Below are 11745 nucleotides of genomic sequence, written 5' to 3'. Positions count from 1 at the left end.
TATCAACTTCGGGCTCCGCCCGAAGTTAGCTTCACTTTCTTGTTAAAGATGCATGGGGTTGTTTTAAACATTTATATTAGAAATTTTTTTTTGATGGTGAAATTCTCATTAGGATTGGCCAACTATATACGATCCTATATATCGGATTATATAATTGTATAAGCTGCTACATAACTGAAAGGGTATATCAACTTCGGCTCCGGCGGAAGTTAGCTTTCCTTTTTTGTTTTTCCATATCTGCATATCTATCTCTCGTATATGTCTATATGTTTCTAGGCATTTTACTCGGACACTATAAAAGCTACTCAGTTAAGATTAAATCTCTTAATTGCTTTCAGGCAGATGAAATTTGAAAATTTTTTTGATCGGACAACTAAAGCATATACAGTTGCGAAAAAAATTATAGCACCACTAGATCACATTTAGATTTTTATTAAAATAAAATTGATCCCCAACCAAAGACACGAATGAGCAGTAGACTGTAGTTTTATGTAGAGTTGTCAGTTTCGCTGCCTAATTGGTACTAAATAAAAGTTACAGATCTTCCATTTGTGGAACTTAAAGATATGTGTGTGTGTATACATGTTGTGGATTTTAAAGATAATAGCTAGAGAAAATATAAGGATGACAATATGGGCTAACTTATAAACTATTTATCGATAGTTCCTAAACATCCCGAGCCACCCTGAAACACGTTTTCTGAACTGGGTAGTTTCGCAATTTTAGTTATTGGCCGGGTAACTTCTCCTACTGACGTCTTGATCCTGACTGCTCGAACCATAATGTCCTTTCCTTGGAAGGTGTCGATCACTTTCACTAGATGCCATGATACTGGTGGTGTGTTGGACTCCTTGACGAGCACAACGCTGCCGATTGAAATGTTAGAGGTTGTCGTGGTCCACTTAGGACGCTGCTGTGGACTTGTCAGATACTCCTGGTACCATTGTTTCAGATGCCTTGGTTGCAGCCATCGAATCCTTGCTGCCTTGATCTCATCGAATGTTAGAGAATTCGGTGTTTGTTTTGAAGATGGGTGCTTCATGCGATGAATGAATCGCAAAACGTAAGCAAATGTGTTTATAAGCTTCGCCTTGACTGCGTTTGTCTGAAAGAGAACAGTTGTGAGAATTGTTCAACTTTACCAAGAATTGATCCTTGTCCCTCAGCCATGAAGGACTCTTCCACCATAATTGGAAGTCGATGAGCTCGGATACTCCCAAGCCACGGGATGCGCAATCCGCTGGGCTTGATTTTGAATCTACATGCCGCCATGTATGCTTCGGAATGTTTTCGAGTATCTCAGATGTGCGGTTCCCAACAAACGTCTTGAGTTGGGCTGGTGAATACGATAGCCATGACGGACTACCGTGGAATCACTCCATGCGTAGATCGTTACGTCGTTATGCATTAGTCCAGCTTTTATGGATTGCAGAAGTTGACTCAGTAGAAGTGCGCCACATAGTTCCAGGCGCGGCAAAGACTGCTGCTTTAAAGGTGCCACTCTTGTTTTTGCTGCAAGTATGGCGACCGAAATGGTTCCATCGTCGTTAACCACTCGGCTGTATACCACCGCTGAGTACGCCTTGGTGGATGCATCTGAAAATCCGTGCAGTTCGATTTTCTTCGTGTCGCTTTTAACTAAGCGTGCTTTCTGGAGATTGTCCAGATCAGCTCGCCATTTGAGCCAGTTGTTTGCTAGTTTGCTCGGTAGCTCGTCGTCCCAATTCAAATTCAACAGCCACAGTTTTTGAAATAGTATTTTGAATTGAACTACGATTGGTGCCAATAGACCGAGAGGGTCGAATATGCGTGAGACATCCGACAACACTTGCCTCTTGGTGCAGCTAATGTCTTTCGATAGGTTTACATTGTACGACAATGTGTCCTCTCCAGGGTGCCAATGCATGACATCGTGCTGGTGAAGGACGAAAACTTGCCTCCAAAGAAGTGGCCCCTGGCGAGGGTGTCGGAAATGGTCGTCGGAGATGACGGAGTGTGTCGGGTGGCGCTGCTGAGGACGGGCAGTCAACAAATTGTGTCTGCTGCCCCTTCATGATGCTGTTGAAAGCCCATCTTCCAACGGGGGGAGTATGTCGGGTCAAGCAGCCGCCGGAAAGAAGTTTGGCAGGCAATAATTTATTGAGTTCGTGACGTCACTCTCTTTTGTACTTATGTTCGCATCGCCCGCTCTCGTGCATTCGATCGGCCACCTGCATCTGCCGTCATGCACTAGCGTTTGTCTCGCTCTCTCCCGGGCTCTCTCGATCGCTCCGCAGCATCAAGCGTTGAGCCGCGCTCCCGCTTTGTATTCTAATTCGGTCTTCACCCCCTCGCAGTCACATCTATATATATATCATTTGTATAAACCCAAACATTTCAAATAAATTGTATGAAATTGAACTGTGCTTGTTTTTACTAAAACCAAGATTTAGAACATTGAATATATAACTGAAAACGCTCAGTAACTGAACAATGGGACTTGGTACAAATTTTATTTTGGGAAAAAAATCCGATTTGCTGAATTTCATAAGGATCGGCCGACTATATCCTATAGCTGCCATATAACTGAAAGCTCGGAATTGGCATAACATTGGTGTCTTTTAAGCTAGAATGATGGGACTTTTTACGGATTCCATTTTATTCAATCTAATCTGTTCTGCCAAATTCCATAAGGATCGGCCGACTATTTCCATATAACCGCCATATGACTGAACGATCGGAAATGGCACAACCTTAACTGCAAGGGTATATCAACTTCGGGCTCCGCCCGAAGTTAGCTTCACTTTCTTGTTAAAGATGCATGGGGTTGTTTTAAACATTTATATTAGAAATTTGTTTTTATGGTGAAATTCTCATTAGGATTGGCCAACTATATACGATCCTATATATCGGATTATATAATTGTATAAGCTGCTACATAACTGAAAGGGTATATCAACTTCGGCTCCGGCGGAAGTTAGCTTTCCTTTTTTGTTTTTGCATATCTGCATATCTATCTCTCGTATATGTTGTGAGGGTACGAATATGATTTTTTTATGAAAAATAAACAGAGAAGATAAACTCTAAAGGTAAACAAACCGTAGTCGATAGTTAGAAGTCGATAGATAGTAGTCGAATAAAAATAAGTCGATAACAGATCGCTGTTACAGCCCTTTAAAGCTGTTAAGGCAAACAATCTGGCAACCCCGTCTATCTGGCAATTTTGACAACTGAACTTCCGCTTGATTGGCTTGTTCTTTTGCGATCAAAACGCCAAAGTGAAAAGTTGTCTATAACGCATAATAAATAGTGAATATCACCAACGTCGAAATTGGGATAATACCGAACACGGTACACCAGTGAGACTGAGAGCAGCAGCCGAACGTTGGCTGTGGATGAGCCCAGCCGTTCGCCGCTGCACGTGGGTTGTGTTGTGGCGAAAAGAATCCAGGTGAGCCGACTAATATGTCGCTAAGTAGAGTAATAATAAAAGTGTTCTAGGAAGTGTTAGAAAACCCCTCCGCTCGTTTATGTAGCGCTCGCCAAAAGCCTACGTCAAGCAACCGATCGAGTTTCGACCCAGAGGTCTACGGCGGAGACACCGCGTGGATCATCGGCCAGGGATCCAGGAAAAGCTTTCCTCGATCAGCCCCTAAACGTGTGCGGACCCGGTCCAGACTCGAACCACGATAGGCGAGGTCTGTGACCGGCGTCGTGTGCGTGATTGGGGCCGCAGAAGATCAGGAGCGGAGCTGGAACCTGGCCAACCCAGGAGCGTGGAGGACATAACCTCACTTTCCGGAGCAGGACCGCATGTTCGTTTGAGCCGACCGCATTTAACCTGATGGGCTAGCCCGACGATCGCTGAGGCAGACATCTCGTCCATAGTGACGATTCAACAATAACAACAACAACCAGGAGAGAAGCGCGACAAGCTGTGCCAGGATTAGTGTATTATTAAGTAGAATTTAATTTGATTATTTTTTTTTGTAAATTATTTTGGATCGAACCTAGACTCATCTTCTTTTCCTGTAGAGCATTGATAAGATTTTGGCAACATACATCAAAACTCCATAATTTAATTCGCATTTAACCTGATCACCCCAAAACATCCAGCGTTCTCGTCTACAGGCCTGCGGACTTCGAGGGATGGTTGCGTGAGTAAACATTGTGACTTGATCATGTAACAGTGCCTCTAGAGGAAAACATATGAATAGTCAGTCCATATCCAAATGATTGGTTAGACGTTCTACCTTACTCCTACTTCACATACATACATATAATTCTTTATCTAATCATTTTACATTACATTGCAATTTGTTAATTAAGCTATATTAAACTCATTTTGTAGGATTAGGACCAATTAGGAGTAAGCGTTTAGGTTAATCATGAGTCTGAAGAAGAAGCAATTATGTTTTTGGTATTGAAGTTTGATTTTGAAATGAAGTAAATTTATAATTTTTATGGGCACCTGAGCTGATCGATTTCAATGTAGATGGGTAAGGACAGCAGCAATTCGTTGTTGATTCTTTACAGGTAGGGCGGGCAAAGCAGAAGAACCTCACCACCTTAGTTCTTCCAACAGCTAGGTTTCCTGTCTCGACTTCGTATCCTTCCAGATGACTGTAGCCCCTTTCCTAACTCTGTCTACAAATTTTTATTGTGTGGCGGTGATGCTGATTAGGAAGTAACCGACCCCCTTGCGTCTTCCCTGAGCTAGGCCGTTCCCGTAGGCAGAGTATGCAACCAGTCGGTATCCACTACACCGTGTTCGTCACAGAATAAAATGGCGCCCAACGTGGGGCTAGCAAAACATCTAGCTAAGCAACAAACAAAACACCAAATCGCAGCCCCTGCTCTCACGACCTAACCTCCAACCTATCCTAACAGTCAGCCTTCTAAACAAGTTTCTTTAGTTTCAGAAAACCCTTCTTTTGATTCCACTAGGATTGCTGTGTTTTGGGAAATCCTCAGAACCAGACCAGGGAACAAATTAAGGATTAGGAAAGATGTTTCTCTTGAAATATCCCTTTGTTTATACATGTATTTAAGGAACAAGAAGTCGAGACTGTATTAGCTGGAATGTTTCAGCAATAACTCCTTCTTAGCCCTTGATCAACTCATCAAACCATAAATATTCATAAATTCGAGAATTGTAATTGTTGGAAAATTCAGCAATACCTCATTTTTCAATATTTTGGCTTCAATTTTCACCCTTTATTATTGACAGAAAGTTGCCTAAATGAAATTGAGAATTATATTGGTTGGAATATTCAGCAGTATACTCTTTCATTTATCGCAACGAGCACATCAGGTTGTTTTAGATTCAATAGAAATATGAAGAGACGGACAGAAAACCTTGTAATATATTAAATGAAATCGATACAGCAAAGGATAAGCCCCAGATATCCCATAAAATTCAGGTTTCCGAAATTAAATAAGGAAAATAATAGAAATATTATCAATCAGCTTTCGTTATCTTTTAGTTGTTGAATATCGAAATCGAAATAATGTCAGTCCGGCGTAGTCCTGAAAATAGTTCAAGAATGGCCGTTGAGTCGGTGCAATGCTCCGTATGCAATGATACCAACGCCGAGATAGAATTTGTCGAAACTCCGTGTCAACACCGCTTTCATCGAACGTGCGTAACTGCATGGTTACAGCAAAATGAAACGTGCCCAAATTGTCGACAACCATGCTTATCTTCGCAGCTAAATAATAGCACGCGAGGATCACAAGACTCTACCTTAGAAGTTCCGAGGGGTCAAAATGGATCCAATTTAAACTCGCGAACAGGTGCCGTTCCTAGAACTCGCCCCAATACCAGACCTGCCACAAGGTCAACCTCAACCGTATCCAGTAATCGTCCGAGCACCGCCTCACAAGCGCAGCGTTCACCACGTGCTGGAGGTTCGCAAAGAGCGACTAGCATTTCAGAAGGTAGAATTCAGGAACTCATAACAAATGCTTTAGAAGCATACCAAACCCAACTCTCTTCGACATTATCAGAACAAATAAGTCTGGCAATGCAAAACCTTAACATACCTACTTCTCAAAGACAATCACTTGAGTGGGATTCGGAATTACCGACAGCCGACCCATTACCAAGTCAGCTGTTCGATAATCATGTGTCAGGTAACCATAACACATCCGACAATCGTTCATTGGAGAATCGTAGAGAGAACCTCACCATCAGACCTGACCAGATTTCAAGTTTAATTGTTCACTGGAAGCTACAATTTTCCGGATCACCAAAAGACATATCCGTAGAAGATTTCATATATCGAGTGAATACGTTAACACGTCGCTCATTAAATGGGAACTTTGATCTTTTGTATCAGTACGCGAATTTGTTGTTTGTAGGCCCATAGGAGTTCAGAGGAGATGAATTGGCGATTACTCTGTTCTCGGTTAAGGGAACGATATAAAGACCAACGATCAGATCAGGACATTCGAGCCGCGATGCGTAGAAGAAGGCAGGGAAATAGTGAATGTTTCGACGATTTTCTATAGAAATAGAAACCCCAACTATAGAAACCCCAACTATTGCTGCTTTACGCAAGCACTGCCACCGTCATGAAGAGTTCTTCAACAATCTCAGAGCTAAAAATAGTTCACGTTACCCACCGATAAGGCGGAACATAAATGAGATTTCTTTAGACGAAGAGTCCGAAGAATCCTTACAAGTGAAAGACCATTTCAGCGGATCTATATTGACTTCATCGGTCCATTCCCAAGAACCCGGAACGGAAATATAGGCATATTAATTCTTCTAGATCATTTCTCCAAATTTACTTGGCTAAGGCCAGTAAAAAAGTTCACATCCAAGGTAGTGATGGATTATTTAGAAGATGAGATTTTTGTATGTTTTGGAACTCCTGAGGTTTTGGTTAGCGATAATGGCACTCAGTTTAAAAGCCAGGACTTCGCAGCCTTTACATCCAAGCATGGAATCCAACATATTTTCACTGGTGCTTACTCTCCGCAATCCAACGCGGCGGAGCGCGTCAACCGGTCGATCAATGCAGCCCTACGATCATATATTCGGTTAGATCAGAGGTTGTGGGACTTGTATATAGGAAAAATTAATTCTGCCTTGAGAAATAACATTCACCAATCCATTGGAGAATCCCCCTACTATGTAATCTTTGGCCAGCATATGCTAACTCATGGAAAAGATTATAAGTTGTTGAGAAATATCCAGATGTTGTCAGATAGATCCGCCAAGGTGTCTAGAGCAGACGAGTTTCCGAGTATACGAGCTGAAATCGTGAAGAGATTGACAAAAGCTTACGAGGAAAACCGAAACAACTACGACTTACGTGCTCGACATCGAACATTCGAAGTGGGTCAGGAAGTCATAAAAAGAAATTTTAACGCAATATATAAATATAAACGCAAAATTGTCACCTGTGGGAATTAAAGCCAGAATAAAGGAGAAGAGAGGGCAGTCGTTATATCTGCTCGAAGACAGTATTGGAAAGGAGCTAAGAGTTTTTCATGCAAAAGACCTTTGGTGAAGTACCCTTTTTCAGCCTGTATCTCCTTCTATTATCAGGTCGATAAAACCTGTGGTGTGAGGGTACGAATATGATTTTTTTATGAAAAATAAACAGAGAAGATAAACTCTAAAGGTAAACAAACCGTAGTCGATAGTTAGTAGTCGATAGATAGTAGTCGAATAAAAATAAGTCGATAACAGATCGCTGTTACAGCCCTTTAAAGCTGTTAAGGCAAACAATCTGGCAACCCCGTCTATCTGGCAATTTTGACAACTGAACTTCCGCTTGATTGGCTTGTTCTTTTGCGATCAAAACGCCAAAGTGAAAAGTTGTCTATAACGCATAATAAATAGTGAATATCACCAACGTCGAAATTGGGATAATACCGAACACGGTACACCAGTGAGACTGAGAGCAGCAGCCGAACGTTGGCTGTGGATGAGCCCAGCCGTTCGCCGCTGCACGTGGGTTGTGTTGTGGCGAAAAGAATCCAGGTGAGCCGACTAATATGTCGCTAAGTAGAGTAATAATAAAAGTGTTCTAGGAAGTGTTAGAAAACCCCTCCGCTCGTTTACGTAGCGCTCGCCAAAAGCCTACGTCAAGCAACCGATCGAGTTTCGACCCAGAGGTCTACGGCGGAGACACCGCGTGGATCATCGGCCAGGGATCCAGGAAAAGCTTTCCTCGATCAGCCCCTAAACGTGCGCGGACCCGGTCCAGACTCGAACCACGATAGGCGAGGTCTGTGACCGGCGTCGTGTGCGTGATTGGGGCCGCAGAAGATCAGGAGCGGAGCTGGAACCTGGCCAACCCAGGAGCGTGGAGGACATAACCTCACTTTCCGGAGCAGGACCGCATGTTCGTTTGAGCCGACCGCATTTAACCTGATGGGCTAGCCCGACGATCGCTGAGGCAGACATCTCGTCCATAGTGACGATTCAACAATAACAACAACAACCAGGAGAGAAGCGCGACAAGCTGTGCCAGGATTAGTGTATTATTAAGTAGAATTTAATTTGATTATTTTTTTTTGTAAATTATTTTGGATCGAACCTAGACTCATCTTCTTTTCCTGTAGAGCATTGATAAGATTTTGGCAACATACATCAAAACTCCATAATTTAATTCGCATTTAACCTGATCACCCCAAAACATCCAGCGTTCTCGTCTACAGGCCTGCGGACTTCGAGGGATGGTTGCGTGAGTAAACATTGTGACTTGATCATGTAACAGTGCCTCTAGAGGAAAACATATGAATAGTCAGTCCATATCCAAATGATTGGTTAGACGTTCTACCTTACTCCTACTTCACATACATACATATAATTCTTTATCTAATCATTTTACATTACATTGCAATTTGTTAATTAAGCTATATTAAACTCATTTTGTAGGATTAGGACCAATTAGGAGTAAGCGTTTAGGTTAATCATGAGTCTGAAGAAGAAGCAATTATGTTTTTGGTATTGAAGTTTGATTTTGAAATGAAGTAAATTTATAATTTTTATGGGCACCTGAGCTGATCGATTTCAATGTAGATGGGTAAGGACAGCAGCAATTCGTTGTTGATTCTTTACAGGTAGGGCGGGCAAAGCAGAAGAACCTCACCACCTTAGTTCTTCCAACAGCTAGGTTTCCTGTCTCGACTTCGTATCCTTCCAGATGACTGTAGCCCCTTTCCTAACTCTGTCTACAAATTTTTATTGTGTGGCGGTGATGCTGATTAGGAAGTAACCGACCCCCTTGCGTCTTCCCTGAGCTAGGCCGTTCCCGTAGGCAGAGTATGCAACCAGTCGGTATCCACTACACCGTGTTCGTCACAGAATAAAATGGCGCCCAACGTGGGGCTAGCAAAACATCTAGCTAAGCAACAAACAAAACACCAAATCGCAGCCCCTGCTCTCACGACCTAACCTCCAACCTATCCTAACAGTCAGCCTTCTAAACAAGTTTCTTTAGTTTCAGAAAACCCTTCTTTTGATTCCACTAGGATTGCTGTGTTTTGGGAAATCCTCAGAACCAGACCAGGGAACAAATTAAGGATTAGGAAAGATGTTTCTCTTGAAATATCCCTTTGTTTATACATGTATTTAAGGAACAAGAAGTCGAGACTGTATTAGCTGGAATGTTTCAGCAATAACTCCTTCTTAGCCCTTGATCAACTCATCAAACCATAAATATTCATAAATTCGAGAATTGTAATTGTTGGAAAATTCAGCAATACCTCATTTTTCAATATTTTGGCTTCAATTTTCACCCTTTATTATTGACAGAAAGTTGCCTAAATGAAATTGAGAATTATATTGGTTGGAATATTCAGCAGTATACTCTTTCATTTATCGCAACGAGCACATCAGGTTGTTTTAGATTCAATAGAAATATGAAGAGACGGACAGAAAACCTTGTAATATATTAAATGAAATCGATACAGCAAAGGATAAGCCCCAGATATCCCATAAAATTCAGGTTTCCGAAATTAAATAAGGAAAATAATAGAAATATTATCAATCAGCTTTCGTTATCTTTTAGTTGTTGAATATCGAAATCGAAATAATGTCAGTCCGGCGTAGTCCTGAAAATAGTTCAAGAATGGCCGTTGAGTCGGTGCAATGCTCCGTATGCAATGATACCAACGCCGAGATAGAATTTGTCGAAACTCCGCGTCAACACCGCTTTCATCGAACGTGCGTAACTGCATGGTTACAGCAAAATGAAACGTGCCCAAATTGTCGACAACCATGCTTATCTTCGCAGCTAAATAATAGCACGCGAGGATCACAAGACTCTACCTTAGAAGTTCCGAGGGGTCAAAATGGATCCAATTTAAACTCGCGAACAGGTGCCGTTCCTAGAACTCGCCCCAATACCAGACCTGCCACAAGGTCAACCTCAACCGTATCCAGTAATCGTCCGAGCACCGCCTCACAAGCGCAGCGTTCACCACGTGCTGGAGGTTCGCAAAGAGCGACTAGCATTTCAGAAGGTAGAATTCAGGAACTCATAACAAATGCTTTAGAAGCATACCAAACCCAACTCTCTTCGACATTATCAGAACAAATAAGTCTGGCAATGCAAAACCTTAACATACCTACTTCTCAAAGACAATCACTTGAGTGGGATTCGGAATTACCGACAGCCGACCCATTACCAAGTCAGCTGTTCGATAATCATGTGTCAGGTAACCATAACACATCCGACAATCGTTCATTGGAGAATCGTAGAGAGAACCTCACCATCAGACCTGACCAGATTTCAAGTTTAATTGTTCACTGGAAGCTACAATTTTCCGGATCACCAAAAGACATATCCGTAGAAGATTTCATATATCGAGTGAATACGTTAACACGTCGCTCATTAAATGGGAACTTTGATCTTTTGTATCAGTACGCGAATTTGTTGTTTGTAGGCCCATAGGAGTTCAGAGGAGATGAATTGGCGATTACTCTGTTCTCGGTTAAGGGAACGATATAAAGACCAACGATCAGATCAGGACATTCGAGCCGCGATGCGTAGAAGAAGGCAGGGAAATAGTGAATGTTTCGACGATTTTCTTGACTCCATCCTAGCCATCGCCGATGCGCTATCTGAACCCATGTCAGGCTCAGAGTTGGCTCAGACAATAAGAAACAACCTAAGATCTGACCTAGGACACGACCTTTTACATATAGAAACCCCAACTATTGCTGCTTTACGCAAGCACTGCCACCGTCATGAAGAGTTCTTCAACAATCTCAGAGCTAAAAATAGTTCACGTTACCCACCGATAAGGCGGAACATAAATGAGATTTCTTTAGACGAAGAGTCCGAAGAATCCTTACAAGTGAAAGACCATTTCAGCGGATCTATATTGACTTCATCGGTCCATTCCCAAGAACCCGGAACGGAAATATAGGCATATTAATTCTTCTAGATCATTTCTCCAAATTTACTTGGCTAAGGCCAGTAAAAAAGTTCACATCCAAGGTAGTGATGGATTATTTAGAAGATGAGATTTTTGTATGTTTTGGAACTCCTGAGGTTTTGGTTAGCGATAATGGCACTCAGTTTAAAAGCCAGGACTTCGCAGCCTTTACATCCAAGCATGGAATCCAACATATTTTCACTGGTGCTTACTCTCCGCAATCCAACGCGGCGGAGCGCGTCAACCGGTCGATCAATGCAGCCCTACGATCATATATTCGGTTAGATCAGAGGTTGTGGGACTTGTATATAGGAAAAATTAATTCTGCCTTGAGAAATAACATTCACCAATCCATTGGAGAAT

Source organism: Drosophila ananassae (genome assembly GCF_017639315.1).
Source record: "Drosophila ananassae strain 14024-0371.13 chromosome 4 unlocalized genomic scaffold, ASM1763931v2 tig00000054, whole genome shotgun sequence".
NCBI lineage: Eukaryota > Metazoa > Arthropoda > Insecta > Diptera > Drosophilidae > Drosophila > Drosophila ananassae.
The sequence above is the reverse complement of the archived record's forward strand: the minus strand, read 5'-3'. Positions refer to the sequence as shown.